This window comes from Zootoca vivipara, chromosome 3, assembly GCF_963506605.1.
Source record: "Zootoca vivipara chromosome 3, rZooViv1.1, whole genome shotgun sequence".
Classification (NCBI taxonomy): Eukaryota; Metazoa; Chordata; class Lepidosauria; order Squamata; family Lacertidae; genus Zootoca; species Zootoca vivipara.
Window position 1 is genome coordinate 104,386,327 of NC_083278.1, and position 16,435 is coordinate 104,402,761.

A 16,435-nucleotide genomic window follows, 5' to 3' on the forward strand; every position below is an offset into this window, starting at 1 on the left:
CCTGTGTCTTCAGGTAACCTGGACCAGTATTGTTCAGATCCTTAGGTGCGAGTAGCAAAACCTTAAAACTGGTCCAGTAGCTAGAGCATTGTCCTCTTTGAAGCAGGACACTTGGTCAGCCCTACACTGGCCAAGAGATGGCAAAAATAAAGAGGGTGAGCTTATCAAGCATTTGGCAGGCCCAAATATACAGCTGAGTGGCTGTGGTTAATATGCCAGGTCACAAGCTGCGAAGGAAACCTGGCCTCCGCTATGCTGAATTCGTGCCTCCCCTTATTCCTTGTTGGTTTGTGGTGATTCCCTTTGCCTGTCTGCTGTTTCCAATGCCTTTACAGGTAGAGCTTTCCTTTGTATTGTTAAATTATCATAGTCTTTGAGATAGGGGCCCTGTGAAATGGGGGAAGGGGGGGTGCTAAACTGGCACACATGAGTTCTGTACAGGAATGGGGCAAGAATTCAATGCAGTTCATGTTTAGAGGTGAGCGCACCACAATTCGCACTTCTCTGAATTTTGCAGGGCCATTCTCCAACCAAGTAACGTGAGAATAAATGAACTAACGTAAAGTGGGGTGTGTGTGTGCACTTTTTAAAAATAATAATAATAATAATGTAGGCAGATCCATTATACTAGGGAGCACCGCTTTGCAAAAAATTATGTTGTTGTTGTTTAGTCATTAAGTCATGTCCAACTCTTCGTGACCCCATGGATCATAGCACGCCAGGCACTCCTGTCTTGCACTGCCTCCCGCAGTTTGGTCAAACTCATGTTCGTAGCTTCGAGAACACTGTCCAACCATCTCGTCCTCTGTCATCCCCTTCTCCTAGCGCCCTCCATCTTTTCATTAGGGCTCTTTTCATTAGTTGGGACCATCTGTTAGGCCACAGACCTGGTGGAATTGCAAGCCCGGTGGAGGTGGCTGGAGGTGGGGACACATAGCGCGAGGCCTCTGAAAGCAATGGCAATGACAAGCTAATGAGATTTTTGGGCAAGCCTCAGATCGTAAGTCTGTGCATAAGAAAAGAGGTCATTCCTGCCCCCCCCCTCAAACAAGACATTAATTATTAGCTAGGCGGGAAGACCTTCCAATGGTTGGTTTGTTTTGCCAACGGTGTCTCCAAATGCTTTCTGAGCTGGGGCTGGCTCACAGTAGTGATGTCATCAAAATCCATCCTTACCTGCTTTGGAATATAAATAGGTTGCACTAGAAATGCTTGGCTGTGTTGTTGTTGTTGTTGTTTAGTCGTTTAGTCGTGTCTGACTCTTCATGACCCCATGGACCAGAGCACGCCAGGCACTCCTGAATTCCACTGCCTCCTGCAGTTTGGTCAGACACATGTTGGTACCTTCAAGAACACTGTCCAAACATCTAATCTCTGTCATCTCCTTCTCTTAGTGCCCTCAATCTTTCCCAACATCAGGGTCTTTTCCAGGGAGTCTTCTCTTCTCATGAGGTGGCCAAAGTATTGGAGCCTCAGCTTCACGATCTGTCCTTCCAGTGAGCACTCCGGGCTGATTTCCTTAAGAATGGATAGGATTGATCTTCTTGCAGTCCATGGGACTCTCAAGAGTCTCCTCCAGCACCATAATTCAAAAGCATCAATTCTTCCGCCATCAGCCTTCTTTATGGTCCAGCTCTCACATTCAGCAAAATGGCAAACATATGTATATTGTGAGAAATTTGTCCCGAAATGCTAATGAATTTTCACGAGGACTTAAAAACATGCAAACTGATGCAAATATGTAGAGAAATGAACAAAAGAATGGGAAAATGAGAAAGCGAGAGAAACCGAAATTGACAGATTTCGCCCCTCCCTGGCTCAATAGTAATGACAGCAGCAGCGCCTCCTCCTAAACCAGGATTGTTACTAAAATGGGATCTGCTTGGCTCCCCTTCCCTTCTGTCTTTCTTGGCTCTCCACAAAAATGTGACTCTTAACCTTCCATCCTTGCAGACATGATGTATATTGTCTTGAAACCGTTCCAAGTGACCTAACAAACAAAACCCTTGACCTCTAAGGAAAGTATTCCTTTTTAAAGTGGGGGGAAAGGTATTCTTAGAGATGAACCGCTGGGAACCTTTTGAAAGGGAAGGGATTTTGTGTGTGTGTGCGCGCGGGGGGGGTGTATTTCTTTTCCACGTATACTTAGTGGGATTACTCTACAAATATTTTGAAAAGAAGCAGCCAAACGGTCGGGAGATACACTAGAGATTGAAGCCATTTTAAGCCCGGTGCGAGCCTAAGCATCAATTTTTCATGGTTGCATATACTAGTCTCAAATGATTTGTTCCAGCAAGCCACAAAAAGGAATATGTTGTCTTCCAGTTGATTTGGGGAGGGGGTAAAGGCAAAAAGGGGAGGCTTTGTGGCACGGGCTAAAGGTTGCAAAAGGTGGCGGAGAGAAAGGGTTGGCACTTTTAAAATTATATATATATCGTTTACGTGTCGGGTGAAGCCTAAAGCTGCCAGATAGCTTCTTTTCGACAGCTTGGAGTTACTGTTGGGAACAGATCCATGTATGGAAGCGAAAGCAGAAAAGCAGAGATAAGCCGCTATCCAGCTATGCAAACCATGTTTAGAGACACTTAAAGGACAAGCATCCAAACTTCTTTCTTTCTGGTAAATGCAGAGGAGCTATCATATGAAGTTCTCGCTCCACACAGCCAGAAACAGAGGTGCTGAGACTTGACAGGCGGTAAGTGCAGGAGTGGGGGTTGGGGAGGAGAAAAAGGCTTGTTTGCATGACTTTCTGCGAGGAATTCCCAGACGAGCAGCTTTTGCACTAGAGGCTTTTCATGTGTTTCGTAAGAGAGAGAGAGAGAGGATTTGGCGGAGGTCTCTGAAGGAATGGCATGGAGCAGAGCCGCTTACCCAAGAGGCAGAGAAACTTTCCCATGGAGGGACCAGGAAAGCAGCAAAACTTGGAGAGGAGGAGGGGGAGAGATATGCAGAATAGTATTTATATAACGGGTTCCTCTTTGTTGGGATTTGCGAATCGTCTCATTTGAACTCAATGCATAAGCCTGCCATTGTGCCGTCTTTCCGCGCATCTGTGTGTTTACTGCACACAAATATGAGCATCTGGAGGTGGAGAATGTGCGTTGCTTTCATGTTTGACGGCGTGTCTGCCTGAATGCTGTGCGCTGCTGAGCCACGGGGTTGTAGGGAGAGCTTTTCGTAAACAACGGTGTTTCTCTTGGCAATCCAGGGCCCATTTTTAAAAAACGCAGATCAGTTGATTGCATCCCGCTCAAAGATCTCAATGCGGCTTTAATTGACAATGGCATGTTGTGAAAGACGCGGTCTCTTCAAAGCAGCAGCACTCACCCCGTTGTTGCTCTTTTTCCATCCGAGGCAGGAGTAGCAGGGGAGGGCTTGCTGCCCTCCAGATGTTGTTGGACTCATCAGCCCCAGCCAGCATGGATGAGGATCGAGGATGATGGGAGTTTTACTCTGTCAACATCTGGAGGGCGACAAGTTCCCCATCTCTGATTGAAGGGAAGATTTCGGGAGTGTGTGGGCATCACAGGGAATGGTTCTCCCTAAAGCCAAGCCATATGTTGCTAGACTGAAAGGAAAGGGACATCAGTCAAGCTAATATGTAATCATTTTCCCACAGAAAACCTGCCCTTTAAAAATCAAAGTTACAGCAAGTAGTTTGTGTTTTAGATCTTTGGAAATAAGTTATCTTTGACGAAAGTTGTGTTTGCATGGGTATAAGCTTCCAGCTTTTGAAAAGGTGAAATCAGCATGCAAGAGGCAGCTCGGGTTCCTCCTGGTTTTGGACATGGGCATACAAAACCATGTGGCGAAATTAGGAAAACCGATTCCTTTGGGGAATATCTACTGTAGAGGCGTGGGGGCAGTCATAAATTGTGGTAACAATTCCTTTCTAAATTTCTTTCCTTTTACAGCAGAAATGAGAGATTGTCCTGTTTTGTTCCTCAAGTTTCTGTTTCCATTTTTAAAATTTTTGTTGATGAGTTTCTAATGCTCCAAACCAGGGGTCCCCAAACTAATGCCCGGGGGCCGGATGTGGCACAATCACCTTCTAAATCCGGCCCACGGATGGTTCGGGAATCAGCATGTTTTTACATGAGTAGAATGTGTCCTTTTATTTAAAATGCATCTCTGGGTTATTTGTGGGCCATAGGAATTCATTCATATTTTTTTTCAAAATATAGTCCGGCCCCCCACAAGGTCTGAGGGACAGTGAAAAGGTTTGCAGACCCCTGCTCCAAACTATTAGAGTTTCTGAATGGCTGGAAGATTTTTTTTTTTAATCAACTAGTCATTTAAATATATTATAAAGGGGTGTGTGTGTGTGTGTTTTTCAAAGCTTATGGGCCATAAGGGACTTCTATGTGTGCAGTTGAATTTCCTCTTCCTCTCCAGCCCCACATGTCCTCAAAATCAGCTCTGAAGGGTTGGGAGCTCAAGGTCACCCAATGAGCTTCATGGCTGAGTGGGGATTCGAAGCCTAGTTCAACCCTCCAAACCATTACAGTCCTGTAACAGGACTATACCACAGTCATCTACAGTGCCTCCGAATCAGCTCTCACATCCAGATTTCTGTTTGAGGTTTAAAGCAGGCTTCCTGTGTGACCTTTTCCCTAATACTGTTTTTCAAATTCCCTCTGAATTATCTGCAACAGAACTGTGTCATTTAGTTGCATGAATATTTAATACTGAACACATTTGCAGTAAACCTAAGAAATACTTGTGAAGCTCTGACAGGTATTTTTCTGCAAAACATCTTCATGTATATATATGTTTCCCCTTGCTTGAACCATTTCTTTTAAGCATCCCTAAATCATAGGCATATATTTAAACTACCTGTTTCACATATCCCTCAGAGACTCATGTTTACACTCAATTTGAATACCGTTTGTTCAACTCAGGCTTACCATTATGTGCAAGCCAGGCTGGTTAAGTGAAGGTGACAATTTCTAAACGATGGAGCAGCCAAATGCACCTAGAAATGTAAACTTAACTCTGAATGCTGCTAACGACTATAAGTATATCATGCAGGAGTTTGGTTTGCTTAGGAAAGCCAGCAGGAAGCGGTCCAAAAAGCGGCAATATTTCTGAACAATGCAGGCAATGAAACTGTCTCATTATTTAACTGCCGGCCTCAGTTGGAATGAACTTGATAACTCAATGGCTCCATGATGCCAGGGATGAATGAGATTTATGAAAGGTACAAGCATCAAACTGTGGATAAAACATTTTTCAACTTACTTGACCTCTCAGTAAGCTAAAGTCAAAATAAAGGAAGACATGAGCGATACCAATGTGAGTGCGAGTAAAGATCATGATGAAACACCGAATACCTTGAGAAGACATACTATTCTAGATCCCCAACCCAGTGTCCTCAAGATGTTTCAGACTACAACTTGCATCAGCACAACCAGCCTGGGTAGAACTGGTCGGAGTTGTAGTCCAAAGAATCTGGGTGGCGCCACGTTTGGGAAGGCTAGACTAGAGTGAGAGAGCCTCCTCAAATACTTATTGAAAACTACTAAAACCCAATGCCAGCCCTATCATTAGGCAGAGGGAGGCAGCTGCCTCAGGCAGCAGGTTTTAGGTGTCATGAAAGGGCAATGAATTGTTACTTAACTCTGTATTGTGTTTTTTTTTTACTGGCAGGGATGAGGAAATGCACTTGTGGGATTTTCTGCCACGATCACTGAATGTATTTTGACTTTGGAGATGGGTAGTATTTACAGTCCCACGTCAGGGCAGCAAACCAACTTGAGCTGGGGGTGCTATGACAATATGGGTGGTTATGACAATATAGACTGTTTCAACGGTATGGTTCCAAAGTATAGATCTAGTTTACTGTTTTGTAACAGATGTCATAAAGGGAAATATTGGCAGACTGTATACCTCTAAGTATTTGGATGTCTTTGAGAAGGTCAAATGTTTGGTTATTTATTTTGGGGGGGCTTTATGCCCATGGGCATAGCCAAGGGGAGCATGGGGGACAGCTGCCCCCCTAAATCAAGTAAATAAAAAAAACTTAATTAACTGAGGTTCTGCCTCCTTAACATGAAACCTGCCCCCCATAAATCCTGACGGCGCCCATGTTTATACCCCACCTCTCTTTTAAAATGTCCGAGTTCCCTTGGAACAACCATTAAAACAATAAAGTACAGGAAAGCTACAAACTAAAGCTGTAAGAGGATATGAGAGGCAACAGCTAATATTTCAAGGAAATAAAAATGTTCAACAATTCGGCAGGCCAAACGCCTGCCTAAAGTAGGAAGCCTTCTTCTTTGGCGATCACTCGTAGCCGAGTAAGATTTTCTTCCATAAACATGGTTTTAACAATGGGTCCGTAAGTGACTGTGGAGGTCAATTCTGGATCCACACGTCCTTCTACAGTGGGGACATTGGTTTCCAGGCGGAAGTTGATCACGGTGTGGATTTGCCAAGCGTGCCTTCCTCTTAGCACGTTTCTCCCTTGCGTCCTGAGATCGAGTTTCTTGAAAGCCCATGACACCTTTGATAAAGGCTATTCTCCAACTGGAGTGCTCACAGGCCAGGGTTTCCCAGTTGTCAGTGTTTATACTACATTTTTTTAGATTTGCCTTGAGACAGTCTTTAAACCTCTTTTGTTGACCACCAGCATTACGCTTTCCATTTTTAAGTTGGGAATAGAGTAGTTGCTTTGGAAGGCGATCATCAGGCATCCGCACAACATGACCAGTCCAACGAATGGGCTGGTGGAAGGAAGGTAACGTTTGGTAGGAAGGGAGATCCAGAGTCGTCAGAAATTATCTATTTCACATTCCAACCAATCACAACCAAGATATTGTTTAGTATCACTAGTGGACTGTCTGTGCTGCTCACCTGATCTCTCAATAACGGAGTCTCTGCTGTTTACCTAGAGGGTGAGGGGAGAGACAGCAGGGAGATTGCCATGGTGCGAGGTATGTGTGGTCTGTGAAAAAGAGGATATACTTGGGAAGAGGGGAAGGGAAAGATGCATGAAATGTATGAGTCTGTGTGGTATGTGTGAGAGAGAAAGAAGCATGTGTGTCTGCAGTCTCTATATGTGTGATGAGTATGTGTGTACATGTGGGGTGACCCCCTTGTTTATTATTTCCTGGTACCACTCCTCATTGTTACTAGACAGCGACAGCCTCTTTGTGTGAGGTAGGGGGCGGGGGGGGGGGAATCCCAGAGGGAGCAGTGAGGACTTTGCCCTTTCTCTAATTTTGTGTTATTCCATGCTTGCAATGGCAGCCATGTTGTTTTGCTAGGCCCTCTCAGCAGCCATCCTGCCCCAAATAAAACAGAATATCAGAGCACCGTCAGGAGCATGTAGCAAGGGGTGTAGCAAGAGGAGCATGTAGCAAGGGGTGTAGCAGAAACTGGCATGGGCTGCTGTTCCAGATCAGAAGTGTGGGATGGCATTTCAACAATGACAAATTCATGTGGGTGCTGCTTGCCTGCACAAGCAGCCCGTTAACTGGAAGCACCCAGAGAGACGAGCTCAAAGTCGGTTTTCGAATGCCTTATGCAGGCATGGGCAAACTTGGCCCTCCAGATGTTTTCGGACTACAGTTCCCATCATCCCTAGCTAACAGGACCAGTGGTCAGGGATGATGGGAGTTGTAGTCCCAAAACATCTGGAGGGCCGAGTTTGCCTATGCCTGGCCTTATGCAACAATGTTGACTGGGGCTGATGGGAGTTGTAGTCCAATAACACCTGAAGGGCACCGCATTGGCTACCCCGTAGACTGATCTACATTGCCCCAATGAGTGATTAAGAGGAGGCCATCTATGGCTTCTTACAGCACCCACCACACAGTCAAATTACTCCTTGTTATTTCGGGAGCCTTTTCCTTTGCAGCTAATTCATATCTTGCCAGCGTTTGAGATTCCTTCCATGTGATGTGACTCAGCCTCACTGGGAGTGTGTGCCTTGCCCAAGGAATAAGGAAACCTCCTGAACTTAGGGAATTAATCACAGGTGACATCACTCCATACCACTTATGGCCTTTCTAGGAAGTTATTGTTTCTTTCTTTGGAAACACTGCTTTTTGGCGTATGCTTGTTTAGGGAAGTTTTTAATATTTAATGCTGTATTGTTTTTAATACTCGATTGGGAGCTGCCCAGAGTGTCTGGGGAAACTCAGCCAGATGGACGGGGTATAACTAATAAATTATTATCATTATTATTTTTAAAAAATCCTTCCAGTAGCACCTTAGAGACCAACTAAGTTTGTCATAGTTTGTACTATGTACCAAGGCTGTCCTTTCTTTATACTGCATCACCATCCTCAGGCCTGATAATGAAGCTGGCTTGGCATGCTTCTGGAGGGAGGAAACAGAAAAATGCATATATATAGGTAAAGGTAAACGTAAAGGTAAAGGGACCCCTGACCATTAGGTCCAGTCGTGACCGACTCTGGGGTTGCGCACTCATCTCGCATTATTGGCCGAGGGAGCCGGCGTATAGCTTCCAGGTCATGTAGCCAGCATGACAAAGCCGCTTCTGGCGAACCAGAGCAGCACACGGAAACGCCGTTTACCTTCCCGCTGTAGCGGTTCCTATTTATCTACTTGCATTTTGACGTGCTTTCGAACTGCTAGGTTGGCAGGAGCTGGGGCCGAGCAATGGGAGCTCACCCCATCACAGGGATTCGAACCGCTGACTTTCTGATCAGCAAGCCCTAGGCTCAGTGGTTTAACCCACAGCGCCACCTGGGTCCCCAGGTGTATGTATGTATATATGTATATATATATGTATATATATATATATGTATGTATATATGTATATATATATATACACACACACACACACACACACACTGTGTGTGTGTGTGTGTGTATATATATATATATATACACACTGTATGTGTATGTATGTGTGTGTGTGTGTGTGTATATATATATATATATATATATATATATATATATATATATATACACACACACACATATTTAAAAGATGACCCCGATTTTTAACATAATTTTTTTTAAAAAAAAAATCATCGTCTTATACACGGATAGTGCACTGTGGGGACGGGCGATTGGTTGCTGCCGCAAGCAGGAGATAGTCATCGGCAATCGGGCAGGTGATTTGTGGCTGTGGCAAGGCTGTTATCAATTGGCTGCCGCTGCAGTGGGCAATTAGTGGTGGTGGTGGCGACCTGTCAGAGGATTGGTGGCTTTGGCAACACCTGATATTGTCTGCGGTTGTCTGGTGGGTGAGCGATTTTCAGCAATCCCCCCCCCCAAAAAAAGATTAACACCTCTTTGCAATCTCCCCCCATGTTCTTAATTTGGAGTCCCAAATTAATATATATGGCATAGCTGCCAAGTTTTCCCTTTTCTCGCGAGGAAGCCTATTCAGCATAAGGGAAAATCCCTTTAAAAAAGGGATAACTTGGCAGCTATGATATATGGGGACGTGTTATACAAGGGGAAAATACAGTATAGTGTCATGCTCTCTTCTGCCTTGGTCAGACCACACCTGGAGTTATTGTGTCAAATTCTGGGTGACAGGAAACATGTGCAGAGGAAAGGGTCAGGGGGACTCCCTACAGGGAGCCTCCCCCAGTCATCCTGACCAGCACTTCGCCCAGCAATAGCGTCAGCAGCGGGTCAGAAGGGAGAGAGGAGGACTGGAGTGTTATGGAGGGAGGGCTCTGAGATGTTGCTGAGCCCTTGCACCGACTCAGACAGCCAGTAGAGGAAGGAAGGTTCAGAGATGCAGCGGAGTCCCAGCAACGTCCCAGCCAACAAAGGGAAGATGGGACGCAGCCCCTTCCAGTGCCCGATTTGAGGCGTGCACCCAGACGTAGGGCAAAGGGGTTTTGGGGTCCCCAAGCTCTTACAAAACTCTCAAAGACAGAGCCGACTGGAGCTGGGAGCTCTTATGTTGGACCAGAAACCGGAAGGCGGTATTGCCGGATTCTGGGAGCGACTAGGCAGTCATGTTTTCTGATGTCTCTGCACTGTAAATAGTATGCACAATAAAACTCACAAAGACAGAGCCGACTGGAGCGTCTTTACTTGGGAGTAGCTGCAACAATCTAGCTCAGTATTGTACACAGGGTCTGGAGGTGGCTTTCAGGTCAGAGTCTTTGCCAGTCACATCTGGAGACTGAACCTGAGGACCGTTTGCAAGCAGAGCATGTGCTCGACCACTGAACCTCAGCTCTTCCCAAACACCAGCAATTGTGTGATTGGCCAACTTTGCACTGTTTCAGGTGACTGGTGGAGACCTGGCTTTTGCAAAAGGCCTTTGGTTGAATGATCTTTTGCTGGCTTGGTTTAGTGTTTAGACAGCTGTTCTGTACTTCCATTTCCCCCCTCCTGTGTGGGTATGAAAATTGATTCTCATTGTTCATGTTTATATTTTGATTTTTGCAATTGGGTTTAATTTGGGGGTGGCTGTCTGTTTTTATACTTCGGATCTGTTGGCTGTCTTGCATTCCTTTGGGAATATAGGCAGGGAATAATGTGGTGTTTTTTTTTTAATTTAAAAAAATTAATAAAATAAATGTGGTCCTTGTAACTGGGGTCTACTGTTTTACTTGGATTCATTGGCTTAAGGTAAAATAAATTAATATGCCAGCAGGCAGATCTCTCCTTCAGTCTACAAATATTGACAGTGACATATGTACAAAGATCCATTGGAGTTTACGATAAGACATTTTCTGCCGCTTGGCTTTACTGAGGCATGGGAAAGCACACAGGGAAGGTAAATGCCAGAAACAAAATCTATGTTTATATTTCTGATACGAAGCAGATTCTCTTTTGTGAGAGAGCTTGAATACAGCATGTGGTTTTCATCTGAATGCTTTTACCAATGGCACCCACAGAAGCAGCAAACTGCATTGTTCTGGAAATCAAAGGGAAGGGAACCTCACTGAGTGTACTGGAAGATGAGTATAGAATTTATAATTATAAATTTCAGAGTTGGAAGGAACTCTGAGGGTCATCTAGTCCAACCCCCTGCAATGCTGGGATCTTAACTAAGGCGTCTGTTATAGATGACCATCCAAACTCTGCTTCAAAACATCCAATGAAGGAGAATCCACAACCTCTCGAGGGAGTCCATACTGTTGAATGGTTCTTAACGTCTGAAAGTTCTTACTGATGTTTAGTTGAAATCTCCTTTATTGTAACTTAAAGCCATTGGTTCAGGTCTTACATGCTGGAGCAGGAGAAAACAAGCTTGTTCCATGTTCCATGTGACAGCCCTTGAGATATCTGAATATATCTCCTCTTTCCCATGTTAAACATACCCAACTCTCTCAACTGTTCCTCAAAAGCCTTGATTTCCAGACCCTTGATCATCTTGGTTACTCTCTGTCAGGGGATTGTTGCAGTGGAGAGGGAGACACCTGTGACTCTTCACCAGCCTGACACCTCCCTGCCTCTTAACCTCTCTCCTCTCACCTGCCTGCTTCAGCTTCTGCCTCTGATTCTGTTCTTCTGTCTGCCACGCACCCTCCCATCTCACTAAGCCCTGTTACCTCTTCAGCTTCTGACACCCCCTCTTCCCAGTCTTCTCCCTCTGACCACTCATTCTTGTCCCACCACCACTCCCTGGGCTCTGAGCCTCCCCTTAGGAGGAATGGTGGAGACCGCCTCCCCAGCCTGACCCTTCCAGAGAAGAAGAAGAAGACAGTTCAGAATTACAACAGGGGTTGAGGAAGGTCACAACTCAGAGGCAGATGAGGGGGAAAGCTGGGAAATAATAGGGGGGGAGGAGGAGGAGGAGGAGGAGGGGGGGGACATCTGACGGACTCAGTGTCTTTAGAAAGCATTCCAGCACCCCCCTCCCAGAACCTGGCCGGCATTGAAAAGTAGGAGAGCAGAGAGCTCAGAGGCAGAAGGCACATCTCAGCACCCGTAGTGATGACACATAATGAGAGGGGGTGGAGACTCACTTGGAGCAACGCCATTATTCCGAGAGGCCTCATTCCCAAGCCTCTCTCTGTGAATATTGAATAAACGCAGATGGTAAGGACTTTTCCTTGTCTTGTCCGTTCCTGGCAACCTGCCGTGGGGGGGTTGGTTCCTCTACTGCCTGACACCATGACAAATGATGAGCTGACTCAGTTCCTTCCTATTGTGAAGGAATACTGGGACTGGTTCAGGTGGCTGGATTATTGGATTATTTTAATTCAAATGTATTCAGAGAAGTGTGATGTGTTACTAATGACACAATCCATTCACAAGTCAGATATCCGCATGCAGAGGGATCGGCATTTGGTGCGTGTCCCGATCCACTTTTCCTTTGGTGCCTTGCATGCCCCAATGCAGGAACATAAGACCACCTGCACCTCTGATAACCTAATCCCAGCCAACCTTCACTCTCACCCACTGACTGTTAAATGACTCTAGAGCTGAAGGAGGAACATTGTACAGCTCTACTAATCCCACTGTGTACTAGTGATTGCATGTGTTAGTAGGTTTTGTCATTATTCAACTATCCATAATTTTATTGTAGAAATGACCAGGCATTTATTACCAAATGCACCTAAAATACCATTGCTGGGTTATTTTCAAGGCTTGGTTTCAGAGACAGATCAGGCAATGGTCTCCAATTTGGTGGCAGCAGTAAAAAATAATTATTACTAAAGTGTGGAAGAATAGTTCGGTGCCATCAATTCTAGAATGGCTGGGAAAGTTTTGGAATATAATGATATTAACGAAACTTGAATACTTCATTAGAGGAAAAAGAGGACAAACAGATTCCTAGAACAATGGGTTATTTTTATTTTTGTTTTAGAACGATAAAGGACGTGAAGATATATAGCCACATAATTTATTTACAGTGCTGTAAAAATGTAATATTTAATTTATTACATTGATTTATTAATAATGTAATATATAGCTTTATTCAATAATGTTTATTGTGTGGAGGGGGGAACAATGTAAATCCATAACTCATAACTGGCAACATCCCAGTTCATCTGCTGTAGTCAATAAAGTTTTGCCGTTAAAAAACAAACAAACCTGCCCAAACTTGCTTGTGACTGGTGATGAAGTGATGAGTTGCTGTTTTCATTATTGAGTGTGTTTCCTCCTTTACTGACACTGGAATTTGTTAATGGTTTCATGGCGATGTTATTCTTGTCATCATTATATAGTTCAATCACTACTGGAGTCAACAAAAATACTAATTATAACTGGAATCCTCTGAAAATGCTGGAGGTGATGGAAATTTCTAACAAAGCAACTTGCAGGCTGAAAGGTATTTTTATTGTTGCAAAACAGGGAGTTTATAATGTAGCGAAATCCTAAAATCATACCTTTAAAAAAAAAAAAGAAACCCAAACTTTTGGTTGGCTCCAAAGGTGGAAGGGGGAGACTATTTTCACTGTTTCCCTGTCTTCCTTCAGGCCCCTGCCCTAGATGCTCAGAAGGAAGGACCCTCTAGAATAGCAGTTGAGGTGGTGCATGAGGTGGCAGAAGAGATGGGGAATTGGTGGGACCTTTTCCACTGGCCATTGAGCAAAAGAAATATATACGATACACAGTGGAAACTCTCCTCCCTTGCCATATTTAGAGATTTACCATCTCTAAATCTGCTTTAGAGACTTGAGAGAACTCCAGAGCAGATTCCCTTAGGTGCAAGAGGTACATAGAGAGAGGGAAGAGAAAGAAGAGCTCTTAAGTTCCCGCAAACGGACATCATTCCACTTGTCCAACACTTGCCTTCAACCCTTAATATATACCAAATGTGCATGTCTATAATTGAATAGTATTGATTATACAGCACTATATTTAACTAGCTAAGGACCTATCCATCTGTGGTGTGATGAGAAAGTGGATTCTGTGCCTAGTAAGTACTGCAATTGGAGATATATAAACTGCCCAATATGTGCTTCTATAGAAGGAGAGTCTGTTCTCTGCAGATGCATAAGAGCTAGATTCTTACGCCTTGTTTGCAAGACGGTTCTACTCAGAATATTATTTACTGTTGCTGCAATACACACAACTGTGAACTCTATTTCCCACTCTTCACAAGACCAGTTTGGAGGAAGAAGCGATACTTGTTCATCAAGCACTCAGCATAATTAAAGCTACTTGAAGCTGTTGGGTGAGGATATTGATCTGCTTCATGCAGTTTAGTTAGGTGGCTTGCTATCTGACTCTCCTTTGGCAACGGCATGCGTGGGATTGGGAAAATAAAATAAACTGCAGCACAGTCCTATACCCAGTGCTTTTTTTCTGGGGGTATGCAGGGGTACGCATACCCCTAAACGTTTTGTGGATCTAAGCTTGGCCTCATTGAGGGGCAGTATTTCAATATGAGTAGGAAAATGAGAGTACCCCTAAAGATTTTTTTAAAAGAAAAAAAAAGCACTGCCTATATCTGTCTGTTGTCTTTGTCCATGGAGTTTTCTTGGCAGGGATACTGGAGTGGCTTGCCAGTTCCTTCTCCAGGTCAGATCAAACCTATCCATTCCAGGAAGATCAAACCTATCTCCAGGAAGATCAAACCTATCCATTCTGAAGGAAATCAGCCCTGTGTGCTCACTGGAAGGACAGATCCTGAAGCTGAGGCTCCAATACTTTGGCCACCTCATGAGAAGAGAAGACTCCCTGGAAAAGACCCTGATGTTTGGGAAAGATTGAGGGCACAAGGAGAAGGGGACGACAGAGAATGACCAAACTGCGGGAGGCAGTGCAAGACAGGAGTGCCTGGCGTGCTCTGGTCCATGGGCTCACGAAGAGTCGGGCACGACTAAACAACAACAACAACATACCTGTCTAATTATTACCAGTAAGCCTGGGTTTGATGGGACTTACCAATCTCAGTCTCTCATTCTACCAAGCAACTTGCATTTACGTTATTTACATATATACATTAGAAATGGAATAGAAAAGGGGGACGACGACGCATAAACATTAGCATTCCATACAATATAGAAATATTAAACTATCCCCCCCCACTAGTGACATCAAGTGAGTTTGTGTGCTTTTCATTGTTGGACAAGGAAAATCATGTTACTTGGCGTGTTTCTCTGTTTGTACTGGTTGCCAGGAAATTAAGAGCCAAATTTGTGGCTCAACTCTTCCCCCCACCCCCAAGCGAGGGCTTATAGCTAAACAGATAAAACTGCTACTACTTCAATTCCTGCCCACTAACCAGCAAAGGAAAATAAAAACTTGAACCCTGACACTCCCCTCCCCAGCCCAGTAATCCGTAGCCCAGAAGAGTCAGCATGTCAACCTGACTTTCTGTTTCTTTCTTTGCCTTTTTGATTTTCACTTCCCACTCCACCCAGAAGTCAAAGCAAGCTGCTGTAAATCAGTGGGAAGAGCAGGGAATCAAAGCAGGAAGAGATGGCAAAAGTTTTGCCTGCCCTGCAGTTGTTTCTGGCTGCTCCTCCTCTCCTGTTTCTGCTGAGGGTCTACAGAAAAGCATCCAGATATTACTGTATTACAACTACTAATACTTCTGCTGTGGCTGCAAGTGGGGCCTGCAACAAAACGTTGCAACACGCAATACTCCTGCTCAGGGCACCAGCCAATAAACCATGTCCTCTTCCCTTCCATTCACCACTTCTATCAGTTCTTATGGTCTCTCCTTCAGTATAGTCCCATTATCCCATGCTCACTGGGCGTGCTCCACCCCCACTGGGCTGTTTTCAGGGGAGGGGTCCCTCTCCCCGTTGTGGATTTTGTACTTCTGCAAATGTTGGGGTTCCCCCAGACCTCCTGAAACCTCCTCCAAGTGTTTGGGTGCTGCTGTTTTTTCCTTTTTAAAAAACATGATTTCTATTCAATTTTAACAATTTGACAATATGTGGCATTTATGTAATCTCAGTCTGGAAAATGACATAGCAAATAAGAAACATTTCTGATCAAGATATTCTATAATTATAGTTATCAACAACAACAAAGAGAAAACAAGAGGGGAAGAAAATAAAGGGAGAGAAAGAAATAGGCATTTAAAAATCTGTGAATGGATGGAGAAATCATACAACATTTCTTGGGTACATTTGTCAGCGGAGTTGACTCTTGCTACCTAAGGATCCACACACAGATCAGGGGTTCATTATTACTATATTGTACTATATAGTATATATGTACTATATAATATATATGTACTATATTAGTAATATAGTACATATATTACTATGTAATAGATTACTAGTAATATATTAGTAATAGTAACACTAATAACACTTAGCATTTGAATAAAAAAAATATCCAGTAGCACCTTAGAGACCAACTAAGTTTGTTCTGGGTATAAGCTTTCGTGTGCATGCACACTTCCTCAGATACACTGAAACATAATATAAGGGTCTGGTGATTCGGTGTACCTGAAGAAGTGTGCATGCACATGAAAGCTTATACCCAGAACAAACTTAGTTGGTCTCTAAGGTGCTACTGGACAATTTTTTATATTTTTTTATTTCGACTGCGTCAGACCAACATGGCTACCTACCTG

At 44.1% G+C, this 16,435-nt stretch overlaps 1 protein-coding gene across 1 annotated transcript in view; it reads left to right on the plus strand.

Moving 5' to 3' along the window:
• The first annotated feature begins 2,319 nt into the window (after positions 1-2,319).
• The window catches only part of SLC8A1 (solute carrier family 8 member A1), a 297,760-nt gene continuing 283,644 nt past the window's right edge, over positions 2,320-16,435 (plus strand). Inside the window, exon 1 of the mRNA XM_035111007.2 lies at positions 2,320-2,695. The gene's annotated coding sequence lies outside the window, so the exon portion shown is untranslated. The remainder of the gene's footprint in view (positions 2,696-16,435) is intronic.